The 14,865-nt window shown below is 40.7% G+C and overlaps 1 long non-coding RNA gene across 1 annotated transcript; it reads right to left on the bottom strand.

Annotated features, from left to right (window-relative positions):
- Positions 1-14: 14 nt before the first annotated feature.
- LOC147325805 (uncharacterized) lies at positions 15-9,517 on the bottom strand. The gene is made up of 2 exons (XR_015130379.1): positions 9,460-9,517; positions 15-8,322 (listed from the first exon to the last, which is right to left on the bottom strand). It is a non-coding gene; the product is annotated as an uncharacterized LOC147325805 (long non-coding RNA).
- Positions 9,518-14,865: the final 5,348 nt, after the last annotated feature.

Consider the following 14,865-nt stretch of genomic DNA (forward strand, 5'->3'; position numbering starts at 1 on the left):
AACCGGACACCTGCTGCAGATGGGGAATCAGTGAACTTTTATTCAGACAGAGACAAGCTCTCAAAACAGCTCACATCAAGAGATTCCAAATATTTGCTGTGAGGATGGGTATATATTCTCTAAAACTTACAGGAGGGGGTTGTGAGGCAAGTGCTGCATTAGCAGAAAAACAACTCCATAAAAGGAAAGCGGCCTTGGGTGTTCTAGTCTCTTCGCTTCTTATCGCTCTCAAGGCCAAAGTCGTGAGCACACATTTTTATTACACAGTTGCACAGTAACTTTAAAGCTGAACAATATTTAAAGCTGAATAATGTTTGATTCAGATTATATTTTCTTCAAATCCCCCTTTTGACCCATCTTAAATGGGTCAACACACAAAAATAAGTAACATTCAAAGGAACACAGAGACGTGTCGAAGCCTGGCTCGAAAAACTCCTCGGGTCTTTTCATTTGTCTTTATCTGTCATTGCAGATGAGGAGAAAAGAGTCCAGGCACCACCCTGCCCAGGGGTCGGCTGCAAGCAGTCTCGGTTCCCGATGAAAGCAGTAACAGCTGTCCTGCACACAAGGGTACAACGAGTTAGTGCAACCAGGGTAGTGACACAAAATTAACAGTTCCTGTAACTCAGCAACCAAAAAGCATAAGTAATGATAAAAATGTGGAGAGTACAGAGTATACTATAATAATGAGAGATATAAACGTGAAAATGTGAAAGAATAAATCAACCGTAAAATAAACTCAGAACGGTAACTGCTAAGGACATTCAAAAGTGAATATGGTAAAACTGGAGAGGAAGTGGTGGGCAAGACCCTAGGGGCTACATTTGTCAGATTGGGACTGTCAGAAGTGGGCGAAGCTTTTGAACTTCAAGGTGTCACAAGTGTCGGGGGCCCTTCACAGATCAGGATTATGCCAATGGGAATGAGACCCAGGGCCAGGAAGCAAACAAAGACGCAACATCTTTGCCTGCCTGTCATTTCAGGGGGAAAGGGCCAAGAAATGTTTACTTAGCTTGTATGTCGTCTAATAGAGTATGATGGGTCAGAGAAAGGTGGTCCAGTTCCCCTCACCTCGCCAAGGGCGTGTTCTAGGAGTTAAAGAGCAACAACCTGCAATCTGTACCAAAAAATCTTCATAGTCCCACCGGAAAATCATAAGAGTAATAAACGATTCAGCTCAACAGACAAGTATCATGTTCAGGTTTCTCCAATCATTAAATCACTATTATTGCCACAATTTGCTTTATTCACCCTTTGGGCAATGAGAGAAAGAGCCCCTAATGGCCAGTTAGTGGGCTCTAGGTCAAACTGTCCCCAAATTTGTTATCTGTTATTATTACTTGTTGTCATGTCACTTGTCTGTTTTCTACTGCACCCCTCTCACCAAAGCAAAGCAAACATTAGCAGCACATTGACCGTAGTCAGACATCCTCATTCCATAGGTGCTATAAAACATTTCCTGTAAAAGAATCACAGTTTTCGAGACAGGGTGTGTCTCCCCCAACACTCTCACCAGAATACAGTGTAATAGCATCCCCAACTCCTAACCCATAAACATCGTTTCTTCACACATCCGCCCAGAAATCCTGTAATAGAAAAACATTAAAACTGTAACCCTGTAGGGAAGAAAATGTAAATGGTAACGCTGCGCAGTTACCTCTGTAAGCAACACAAGACACAAAAATGGCATTTACAGGTTCACTCATCCTCGAATATTTTGTCATCCTTCTACTCCTGTAAAAGAAACCCACATAAATTCATCCACCCTTTTATCCTATCTAGGTGGAGGTGGTTAACCTTGAGTCATGGTCAAGTCTTGTCATCTTTTACCAGTCAGTCCGTTTGTTTTTATTCCCAGTCTTTCATCCATTCATCCGTTCTTTGCTGATAGTGAAACCTGTCGTCGCATCTAGTTTCCACACTCAGCAAAATGACGTCATCTCAAAAAGAAACCAGAACTTGAGTTTGGATTACCTCGCTGAATCCTTTTTTAAACAGGGACTCTCGTTTCTAATTGTCCCCACAAGTGTTTCCTCCAGAACCCATTTCAATGCGGAGAAACTCACTTACAACAATTTTCTCGCCGACGTGTAATGCTTGTAATTTCCGATGTGCAGATCTGCTTAAAGAAAAGATTCACAAACAAAAATCAGTAAACATAAAACAAAATAAAATGAAAAATAACAAAAACAAAATGCAGACGCCCGGGTCTTAGGACTTGTCACTGAATATTCTTCCCATCAATAAAAATACCAACCTAAACCTACACAGAGTCAAATCAACACCACCTCAACCTTTTCATATTCATAAACCTATATGTTTTGCGTTCGTGAAACAAAATTGAACCATTAAGTAAGTTGAGCTCTTGAAATGTTTTAATTCTCTTAATTCTGCCAGTTTATTTCAACACTTATTCAATGACTTTTATTCAACTGCTACTTGGTCACTCGACTTTTACCTGTTCAAATTGCCTAGGGTTCAACAAAGTCTAGATCCCCGTTTTCATGAAACTTGAACGGTGTACGATGATTTACTTACAGTAATTTAGAATCATCACTCAACCTAGCTCTACTACTGGCACTGCGTGACTTTTCTCACACTGGAAACCAGAATTTAGTACAGAACTTTAATGCCTCAGGCAATCGCGTTCAAGGGCTGCCCCCCCCTTCTCTTCTTCTTTGTCCGTGTGTTCCTCCTTTATTAAATCTCCATCACAATGACGTGGCGCTCTGAAATAAAACTCACACTGTTAATTCCTCGTTTTCACTCTGCACCACTGCTCAGAGTGTTTTCTTTTCTTTTTAGTGTAGAGTAAACAATTAAGTCGAGGCCTTAAGCCCCAGATATCTCGCACGGGCATCATTTTCATAACCAAACCGCTCCGGACTCTGCTCCCCAGACCACACAAATGCCCTCTGGGCTTATTATTATAGCAAATTCTGTATTTGACTTTGTTGTGTGCAGCATTGAGCCTTTGTCAGTAAAGCATTCTTCATTGCAGCAGCTGGAGCATTGTGTGTCACTTCTTAGTAAATTAAATCAACATTTTGATTTTAGTGCATGGGTATGTATCAGTTTTTACTCCCTCAACAAGTGCATAAGTGTTCATGTGTGTGTTTCCCTTCATTCTAAGTAGGCGCATGCAGAAGTGTGTGTTCGTGTGTTGGTATATGTTTGTGTTCATCACCTTCCTGTTCTGTAGTTTAGGTAAACCAGCGGCCTGACGCATGGCCTAGGGTCCTCCCCTCCTCTTTGGGTCTGTTTATGTTGTCCTTACTTTGCTCCACGGCCTTCTGCAGCTCTGCTGTTTGGCTCTTCTCAGAGGTCAGCATCCTTCTGCTCACCGTCCCTTTTCCTCCGGGCTTAATGCGCGTCTCGTCACAGCTCTGTCAGCTGACGCAGCCTGGGAATTTCCCCCGTGTAGTGAAACGGGCTTTAGGTTTAGTGCTCTCCGTCTCTGCTGCATGAGATCACTCTTTTGCAGCACTGTTGACATCCTCAAGTTGTTGTTGTGAGTCCAGCTGCTGTGGCCTTCAGGGGTCAAAGGGTCAAAGATGGTCGCGGAGAGGGCAACGATGGTAGAGGGGAGGGTAGGAGTCCAGGTCAGCTTCGGCTCTCAGAAAAAAAACAAAAACAAAACAAGACAGGCGAACAGGAAAATGATGTTGTGTTGGCTGTGCTGTGTTGGCTGTGTTATCCCGAGAGGGGAGAAACAACGAGATCTCGTCTCCCCCCTTTTTTGTTTTTGTTTTTTTTTTTTTTTTTTTTCACCATATAATCAACTCATAACCCCTCAAGTTGACAGGACAACACAGGTACGTGTTAAAATTCTTAAGATCCTGTTTAGAAACCTAAAAAGGAATTTCCTATCATTCAGTAGTCATTTGTCTTAAACAATCAACAAAAACATGTCCCAAGTCGACCCTTTTAACCACTAAATTTGTCGTGTCCTCACTTAATCCTCAGACCAGCGTCTTTGTCTTTTGACGTTACGTTGTTGTCCTGCAACCCAAAGCGTTTAATTGTCAGTAATGTATAAACTATATCATTTAAAAACAGGTGTATGTTAAGTGTCGCTACTTTAACCTTGCATGTACGTGCACATGTATGTAAGCTGTTTCTTCATTGCATGTATGGGTGCGTCTGTATATGGGTTACTTTAACTTTTTCTCAAACGAGGCATGTCTCTAACACGCACATGTGTCTGTTCCTCACCCTTCTCATATCTTTCTCTGGTTGTGTGTGGTTTTATTTGTTTCAGTGATTTACCAGGAACATCTTTTCCTTTTCTCCATGTCTTCCGCCAGAGGTTAACACTGGTGAGATTCAGGGACACAGCACCCAGAGCAGTTCAGCGAGAAAAACCCGCCTCAAACTACATTCTCTCTTTTTTGTTTTACCGGGAGGGGTGAGGACAACTCTGGTGTCCAGCCGTGAATTTTAGCCAAAGCTTGGCCTGTCTTCTGCTGCCGTACTCAGGCTTCCAGGTTAAGAAAAAACACCTGTATGAAGACACTAAACATACATTTAGTATTTGTATAAACATAACTGCCTAAATCATTTAACTCTTGAGGAGGGTGTATTTCAGAATCAGAATCAAAATCAAAAACTTTATTGTCATTGTCATGAGACCGACGACATTAAGAATGGTCCCCGATCATTGCATCATCCCTAGTAATATCAAATATAAAAAAACAATAAAATTCAATCAATAAAATAGATAGAATACTTAAAATACTAAGTATTCCCACCGTCATGCTTCAGACCGTGCATAGATTAACACAAGAGTGGCATGGTGGACATTTTTGTAGTATTCAGATGTGTTATTGCAGTTGGATAACAGCTGTGTTTGAGTCTATTAGTCCTTGCTCTGATTGCCCTGTACCGTCTGCCTTAGGGCAACAGTTCGAACAGGGAGTGGCCAGGATGTGAGGTGTCTTTTATGATGTTTTGGGCCTTTTTAAAACAGCGGGCGTTGTTTGACTCTTTACTAACTTTAAAACCCCACCATAACAATTTCTCACTGACAAACTTCTATGCATCCATTTAAACATGCGAAGCCAGCACAAAATCACACACATACCCCTACAGCAAAGCTTTAACATAACCACAATGCAACTCCTCCCTTAAACGGGAGAAATCACCCTGAATCAACCAACTCTATATAAAACGTCAAACAAAGATAAACCACAAACATTTCTACACTTCTGTGTCTTCCACGCAGCACAATAGGCAGAAAAACACCGATTACCCACAGTCTACAACAAAAGAAAAACCTGCCCTTTTCACAACTCTCACAGCTAAAGTCAAAACTCTTACCCAGTGCCTCTGAAATAATAAAAAAATCACCAAATACTCGATTACTCTTTTCACTCGCTCCCTCTCACTCCCTTCTTCCTCATACAGCATACACGCTCGCTCCCGCGGACCCGCTCGGCCCCGCGGGCTCACTCGGCCCCCACCTTTTTTCTCTCACAGAGACAGAGAGAGACCCTTTTCCTTTTTTTTTTACTTCGGTCTATCTGCACAGAGTTTACCTCATCTCTTTCCTTCTATGGGCATGCACACTTCCTGTCTCACACACACAGCCCCTCTCTCAGAGAGAGCAGAAAAGAGTTTTTCCTTTTTTCAACACTCAGGAGAAATTCAACAGACAGTTTATACCACTATTTTACACTTTATTTACACACACCGGTAATTTATGTTCTATTTACACACGGGCCCGCATAGACATATGCCAGAAGAGGTTACCCCTAACTTTTTGACTAATTTAAAAGCACCTATAGCCCAGGCCTAGCCTTGCTGATCAATTACCGTTTCAAGTACGCCGCCTTGAAAACGGCCTCATTACTAAGCTCTAGTACTTTAAAACTGCTTCCTTTCTGTGTCTCACCCCGCTCATCATCATTAGTTTCTCGATCTAATTCTCCATCCATTTTACTGTCAATGGAGGAGTATTCTTTTATTGATTTTAAAGGAGAATTTGGGCCAGCTGGGTTTCTGCCTCTGTTAGGCACTAATCAGCTGGGGCGCTGCTTTAAAGGTGAGTCAGCACTGAAATATCCCTTCAGGTGTTACCAAGCTTCTACCAAACCGGAGTCTGGCGGGTAACCTTGCCTAGAGCTTCCTGATAGGGGTGCTAGTTGGTTGTCACCTTGTTCACACGTCTCATTCACACTTCATACATTACCTGCAGTCACTCATTACCCTCCTTATGTATGTAATAAATGTGTAAAAAAATTCTATGTGTGGTGTATTATTTTAACCAAAAGAGGAACCTAGTTCCTTTAATTGTGTAATCTGTGAACACGGAGAACCAAACTGTCCTGCCCAGTGTTCCACAGCAAGCATTCAGCGTGTATTTATGTGTGTCCAATATCAAACAGAACATCAAAACATTTAAAACACTAAAATCATCGGGGTTTTAAGAAGAGATCCGTTTTCTCCTATTGATCAAAGGGACCCCTCCTATGGACTCCAACCAGTACTTCTCTTTTTTAAGTTTTAGAGGATCTTTTCTAATAAAGTCCTCTGGGCCTTCCTAACCCTTCTGTAGTTTAGAGAATATTACTAAAAAATATTCTCAAGGCCTTTAACCTTTTAATTTGTTTAGAAAGGCGTTACTAATAAACCCTTTCAAGGTCCCAGACCTGCTGAGGTATGTATCCGACACCGGAGAGCAAACCCGTCGGCTGCAACCGTGGCCAGACCTCAGTTCACTTTTATCTTTATTCACTTATTTCTTATTCACTTATCTCTTATTCACTTGTCTGATTCTCAGCAAGCCTTAAGTAAGCCAGAAAATTTTGGTTATGGATTACTAGGAGTTTGGACACTAAGTATTTTTATAATGTTCAATATAGCAGAAATAAAAGGTCTGCTTACCTTGTTTTTTGTGTGTACACAGCTTTTGTCCAAACTCCGTTCACTCAGACCACGGCTGATGTCCTCCCCCCCGTTCCAGTTGCCCTGGAGCGGATCCTGTTCGTGACGCCAATTGAAGGATATAAAAAAAAACAACAACAGCAATAGAATAATATTAAACACAAAGTGAACCCGTCTTCCTTCATTAAATAGGTTCTTTTAGATGTTAAGGAGGAATTGACTTAACCAGGCTGGCGGAGAATGAAGACAACCGGACACCTGCTGCAGATGGGGAATCAGTGAACTTTTATTCAGACAGAGACAAGCTCTCAAAACAGCTCACATCAAGAGATTCCAAATATTTGCTGTGAGGATGGGTATATATTCTCTAAAACTTACAGGAGGGGGTTGTGAGGCAAGTGCTGCATTAGCAGAAAAACAACTCCATAAAAGGAAAGCGGCCTTGGGTGTTCTAGTCTCTTCGCTTCTTATCGCTCTCAAGGCCAAAGTCGTGAGCACACATTTTTATTACACAGTTGCACAGTAACTTTAAAGCTGAACAATATTTAAAGCTGAATAATGTTTGATTCAGATTATATTTTCTTCAAGGCAAACGCAAATACTTCCTACAGTAGTGATGGGATTTCCGGCTCCTTTTAGAGAACCGGCTCTTTCGGTTCGGCTCACTAAAAAGATCCGGCTCTTTCGGCTCCGAACCGGCTCTTCAGGTTGGTTTTTTTGCTTTAATTAATTTATTATTAACAATAATATAAAATTATGCACAAAAGGAATTACTAATGTAAAAAAAAAAGTGGTTTTATTTATATATGTTTATATATAAATATATGCTGTGGCCCCTAGACAAAACACGTACAAACTCCAAAAAGCACGTACAAACTCCAAAACACATTTCTAGCATGAACTGAACTTCCAAAACAGAGCTACTTAGATCACTTAAATTACACAATTGAAAGCATGAAAGCATAGGTGTATTGTTTGTGTATTTATACACAAGCATTCATATATAGTCAAATAATAAATTTAAAAAAAAAAGTTCATTTACCTGTTATTACCACACACCAAATCCGGTCATTGGTACTTGCTGGCTTGTATCCGGTTGTTCAGTGATGACGCGACGAATCCTACTTCCGGGTCTAAAGTAGTCTGCGTTTAATATGGCTTTTGTGTTGTTAACATGTTTAATGTTTTGTATTTTCTTCTATTTGATCTCAAAAAGCTCCTAAAACAGTCAGTGATCCCTGTTGACCTCCCTCGGCTTTTATTACCACTAATCATTTATTTAAGCTCAGTTTTTAAAACCTTAGGATGTAACTGCAGCCCAGCCCATGCAGCAGTATATGAATGACTAACCTCGTATTGTGGGTGGATTATCTCAGTTGTTCTCCTGGCTGAAGTTTGGTCCTTTTACAGCATCCTGCCATGCGATTACATTTGTTCCTGACCACCGAGAACACTCACGTTAACTTTTATCGAGTGGGGAAAAAAGTTAGCTTGTTTATATTATGCTAACATAACTGTGTCGCTAGCGGTCACGTAGCACATCATTAAATACCAGCTAGCCCAACTTCAGTAACCCTACAAACGTCACTGCTGTTTAGTTTTCTGTCTTCATTTATGCTGGAAGTGATAACAGAGCTGTACGTTTGAATTTGTTTCCAAAACCCCGCAGCCAGGACATGCTATATTGTATTTAGATAGAAGCTAGCGAGCTAACTCCCTGCTAACTTCTAACTCCGTTAAATGTCATAAATTCCGTTTTCATGGATGCCTGGATGTTAAACTCAATTGTTACACCTGGTAGAGCAGAACGCTGATCATTTTATTAAAGATGAAAGACTTTAGACAGTTTTTCAACTCTCAGTAATGCCATAATGATGGTTTGATATATGGACCTGCAGCGGAGTTTAGACCCAGACACGGCTAGTGACGTCAGACTGAACAATCGGATAGCCACTAGGTAACAAAAGCTCAACACTGTGCCTATCATCCTGGAGCACTTCTGTTGTCTTTTGTACGTGTTTTGGAGTTTGTACGTGTTTTGGAGTTTGTACGTGTTTTGGAGTTTTTATGTGTTTTGGAGTTTGTACGTGTTTTTATGTGTTTTGGAGTTTTTACGTGTTTTGGGGTTTTTACGTGTTTTGGGGTTTTTACGTGTTTTGGGGTTTTTACGTGTTTTGGGGTTTTTACGTGTTTTTGGGTTTTTACGTGTTTTTGAGTTTGTACGTGCTTCAGGGTTCGTACGTGATTTGAAGTTTGTATGTGCTTTGTCTGTAGGGGCCACCGTAAATATACTTTTATTTATTCACTCCACATAAAATCTAATAAATAAATCATATAATACAAAAATCAACTATTCACATTTCAACTTTTAACTATTTAAATTTTCAACTTTTTCCTTTTACAAATTTAAAGTGAAACAACACAAAACACTGCAAACCATAACACAATTAAATATAAATTATAATATGAAAACAAAAAGAACATGCATATTCTCTGTCATATGGGCCTGCAGGAATAAACTTTCTGAATCCTTTATCATCCGCAACTGAAAATAGTTGTGGATGATTACTATACCTTTCTAATGTGATGTTGTTGTCCCTGGCTCTCTTTCTCTCCCTCCTGCTCTGTTCCTGTGCTACTGAGTGTAGCTACCGCCCCTCCCCCCTCTTCCCAGGGTAAAGCACAAGTAGGGTTGCCAACCCCCTGAAAAATAAATAAGGGACACCTCGTGGCCAGGGCCGGGCAACCCAGTTGTCTTCACCCTTCCCAGTGTGGTAGCTCTTTTTTTTTTGTGTGTGAAATTATTTTTTAACCATTTGACTTGAATTTGATTTAAGCAGATGCATATTCTTTGTGATATGACCATATGGGAAACAAATGATCATTTAGCCATTTATTTTCTTTGAGCTTTCCTGAAGAGCCTTTTCGATGTGGCATCACAAAATTATCATGACCACAACAACCGTGAAAATAGTTGGATTTACATTGCTGCTCAATCACAGCTGTCTGATCAATGTTTTTCATTAGCAATTTAGCAAAGTTGATGGTGGTGGTGTGCGTGTCTGTGTGAGTGAAAGACAGAGGGAGAGCGAGCGACAGAATTTCTGTTATAACCTTCATTTTATGAACGCACAGTGTGAGCACTCAGGTCGCATCAGAGCATCGGGCGGTATAGTGTGAGACCCTGCATCGTGACCTACAAACTTATAACCCCTGCGAGTCAATCGTGCAGTTTGAAAATCGCACAGTGTATGTCCAGCTTTAGGTGTACTGTCGTCCGAGACTTGCACCGCAGTGTCGGCGTTTGTTTTCCTGTTGGCCATGCTTCTTGTTGTGGTCATCTGTTGTCTTCCGGTATTTTCTCCGTAAGCGACCTTTCCTCGACCAATGAGATAAGCGGTAATCTGAATTGTCATACTCGAATTGTCATAAGTGTGCTGTCAGCTCATTGGTCACAAAGCAGGAGAGGGGCTGGGAATTATGTTTTCCAACAAAGCGTTAATTCCATTAAAAGTTATAGACCACTTTTGATTATCACTGTATTACGGGACAAAGTGCGTCCCTTATTAGCTCAATACGGGACGTGTACTTTTGTTTCTAAATACGGGACGATTCCGTTTTTTAAGGGACGGTTGGCAACCCTAAGCACAAGGCTCGCATGGTGAGTGAAGCGGGAAAAAAGTGCGAGAGAGAGGGTGAGAGAAAGAACAAAAAAACCCACGGCTCGCGACAAGGAGCCGGCTCGCGTCGTTCACGTCAAAGAACCGGCTCTAAGAGCCATTTTGTTCACGACCGACCCATCACTATCCTACAGCACGTGACATCAGGTGTGCCACATAATGTCTGACCTCTTCGACCATTTTCCAGAACATGGGATGAATAGCCACAATTGCTAACTTGCACATGTTAGACACTGTGGTAATGGATTGTCCTAAAAATCCAGTTCCTCTCCTGATGATAGAAACCCCTCTATGAAGAATCCCATTATGTTCTTCTCTCCCTTCCAAAGGAGGCCTGTCTCTGTTCACAATTTCATCATGGTGTTCTGAGACTCTTTGGCTGGGTCTTAGGTCTGAGGTCCTGGATTCAGCAGGGTCTGATGCATCTCGATTTGAATTTTCCCATAGCTGATGTCTTTGAATCACAGAAGGCTGCTGCTGTATATTTTCAGGGTGAAGAATTTCACACACTTGGTTTAAACCGCTATTCTGATTATGCTGTCCTCTGCAGCTGCTGAAGCGGGGTTCAGGTATATGCTGATCTGGCAATGGTACCTCATGTTCCGCGTGTAAAATTTGGTTACCACAGCGAACTTCAGGTGCCTCGCATACAGTTTGGTCAGCAGTGGGTGAACGTTGGTCATCAAATCCCAACGTTTTTCTCATAATTTTGTGAGCATAAGTGCCCACAGTGCAAATCGCGCCCCAAACGGAGTTTGACATGTTTACAGATGATGAGTTCTCTATTGCTTTCCTTAATTCTTGCAGTACTGCGTTATAGCGCTTAAAACAAGCTTTTAGCGTGCGTCATGCAACTCAAAGGTCTGTTTAAGGATTTTTGAGGATCAAAGGGAAGCGTTCTATGTGTGACGTCACCAGGTTTGCGTGAACACGTGACGACGGTAACAATCTGATTACCGTGGAAACCAGTCGTGCATTTTTTCCGCAGTTTAAAACTGCTCGTGACTGTGGCGATTGAAAGACGTGATTTATTTATATTTGCTAACTAAAAGCGCAAGATTAATGAAAACTGTTTTCTACGTGCAGCCGTCCTAAATATATATATATATTTTTTTTGACACTGTAATTTTTATTGATAGTTTTGTCACAGTTTAAACATAGACATGTATTGCATTACAGGAAAAATAACCATGCAAGCACACAGTCAAAACAAACAGAACTAAAGCGAACAAAAGGTGTGGGTGCCAATTCTAATCAACTACCGTATGCATGCCTGCCTTTACTCCGCAGCATACATACTCCAGCTTATATACGTACTTTTATATGGGCATGCATCAATAGATATACAGAGTCATAGACCATAAATGTTTTGTTCGTTCATTAATTTTCCTACGTGCCATATAATGTCCACTTCTCCCACTTAGCAATGATATATCTTCCTTTAATCTGAGAATGTAAGTCATTTTTTCCATTGCATAGATTTCTCCAACAATATTTAACCAGTCTTTTGAAGAAGGCGGATCCAGTTTGTACCAGTTTCTTGTTATAGCTTTCTTTGCAGCTATCAATAGGATTTTTGTCAAATACAAGTCGTCGTACAGAACATACTCTCTAATATTCCCAAGATATACAGTTTTAAAATTGTGTGGTAATTGATAGCCCAAGATATTGCCTATTACAAGAGTCACGTTCTTCCAAAAATTATGCAGTTTCAGGCACTCCCAAAACACGTGCGTATGGTGTGCTTCCATGTTACCACATCTTCTCCAGCATGGCAAACTGTCTTGAGTCTGTTTACTTTTGATTTTTGGTGTAATAAAAAAATCGAGTAAGGTGTTTCCATCCAAATTCTCTCCAGCATCTTGAGTTGGTCGTTGTGTTCTGGGTTTCACACATATCTAACCATTCCTCAGTTGAGATATCAGTTTTTATTTCCTGCTCCCATTTCTTTTTTATGCATTCAGTTGATGTTGCCGTGTTCTCTCTTAGATTTTTATATAGTACAGAAATTTCCTTGAATTGGAGGCCCCTGTATGATTTAATTATACAATTCAGGATGCCATAAGACGTACGCAAACTTCGTACTTCCTTTGAAAAGTAGTCTCAGAGTTGCAGGTACCGGTAAAAATCGGTTTTCTCTAGACTATACCGATCTTTTAAATCTTGGAAACTCATCAAATGGCCATCTTTCATTACTGTACAAATCGCTGTTATTCCTTTTTGTTCCCACTTCCTGAATCCTGAGTCGTGAGCACTTGGTATATCACCAACAACATAGGCAGCCCAGTTTAACATCTTAACCTCCCTTTCCAACTTACTTTGTTTAACTAGGCCAAACCATATCTCTAGAGTGTGGGATGTTATAGGATCAAGGAAATGCTGTAAGGTTTTCTTAAGTTGCTCATTTCCAAGAAATGTCTGGACTGGGACATCCTGTACTTTTATTTCAATATCTTTCCATTTAGCATTAAAGTTCTGATCACACCACTTTATCGCCGGTCTGGTTTGGGCCGCATGGTAGTAATCTTTTAGATTAGGGAGTCCCACACCACCTTGCTTCCTAGATAGTTGTAATGTTGTGTATTTTATTCTAGGCCTTTTACCATTCCATACAAATCTAGAGATGAGCCTATCCCAGTCCTTGAATTTTTCCACTAGGATCTTAACTGGCAGAGATTGGAAAAGGTACAATAACCGTGGGAGGATACTCATTTTTATTGTTGTGATTCTTGCACTAAAGTCTAGTGTAAGAGTTGACCATCGGTTTAGATCGTGTTTAATCTGAGTGGTCAGTCTATCATAATTTGTTTTAAAAAGGTCACTCAATTGTTTAGTCACAGTTACACCCAAGTATTTCATTTGTTTTGCAGTCCAGTTCAGTTTAAACTTATTTTTAACCTCTTCGGATGGCAAATAGTTGAAAGCCAGTATCTGAGTTTTGGTCACATTAATTTTGTACCCCGAATGTTCAGCAAAGATATTAATTACATTAAACATCGGAATTAAAGTTTGGTTTGGATTTTCTAGGTAGAGTATGATATCATCTGCAAATAAGCTGATGATGTGGTCTTCCCCTTTAATACTTATTCCTCTCACCTCCTCACTTTGTCGGATGGCCTGTGCCAGGGGTTCGATATATAGAGTGAAGAGAAGAGGTGAGAGGCAACAACCCTGACGGGTACCCCTCTCTCGAGAGATTTGCTCCGTTAAGCTGCCATTGATTCTAATTCGAGCCGTAGGAGATTGGTAAATGGATTTGATACACATCACAGCACCGTCATTAAAACCAAACCTTTCAAGCACGGCATACAGGAAGTTCCAATCTACACTGTCGAAAGCCTTCTCTGCATCCAGGCTTACTAGGGCCGTACTGCCCTTTTTTGTTTGTATCGAATTAACTATCTGGAGGGTCCTTCTTATACTATCTTGAGTTCTACGTCCTGAGATAAAGCCAGTTTGGTCTTCATTAATTAAGTCTGTCATAATTGCTCCATATTGCTTAGCGATTATAGATGTGTATATTTTGTAGTCCACATTAAGAACCGATATGGGTCTGTAATTGTTACAATATTCGGTGTCTTTTCCCTCTTTAGGGATTACTGAGATAATCGCCTCTCTTCATGAGGGAGGGGTTACACCCTCCGCAAGGGTATGATTGAATGATGATTGAAGCATTGGTATCAACTCCTCCTTAAAGTTCTTGTACCACTCTGAGGGAAACCCATCGGCCCCCGGTGATTTATTAGCTTTAAGTCTTGAAATTGCTCTAGATATTTCTTCATGACTGATGGGGGCAGTCAGTTTGCTGTTTTGCTGCGTACCAATACGTGGTAAGTCTAGGGAGTTAAGAAAAGCAGTTTTCTCGTCTTTATTTGAGGAAAGTGCATGTTAAGCACTTTGGCATGCCGTTGGTTTTTAAATGTGCTCTATAAATAAAGATTGTTGTTGTTGTTGAACATGGTTGTTTATACAAGTTTTCGTAATATTTCTTAAATGTTTCTTCTATTGCTTCCTGGCTATACTGCAAGTTATTTGTAGATGGGTCTCTAATCTTGTGAATTGAATTAACAGCTTGCTGCTGTCTAAGATGCCGTGCTATCAGTCTAGCTTCCTTTGGGCCGTTCTCATAATAATCCTGTTTCAAAAATCCAAGTTTTTTTTCCACTTCTTCAGTCAATATATTGTCAATTTCCTTTTTTAGTGTTTTGATTCTGTCTTGGAGCTGAACATTCCGAGTTGTTCGGTATAATATTTCTGTGTTTTTCAATTCCTCCACCCGGCTTAGGTACAGGGCCTTCCT

Source organism: Aulonocara sp. 'chitande type north' Nkhata Bay, linkage group LG7 (assembly GCF_057382095.1).
Source record: "Aulonocara sp. 'chitande type north' Nkhata Bay isolate Kocher_YH1m ecotype deep benthic linkage group LG7, A_spYH_male_GT1.1, whole genome shotgun sequence".
Taxonomy (NCBI): domain Eukaryota; kingdom Metazoa; phylum Chordata; class Actinopteri; order Cichliformes; family Cichlidae; genus Aulonocara; species Aulonocara sp. 'chitande type north' Nkhata Bay.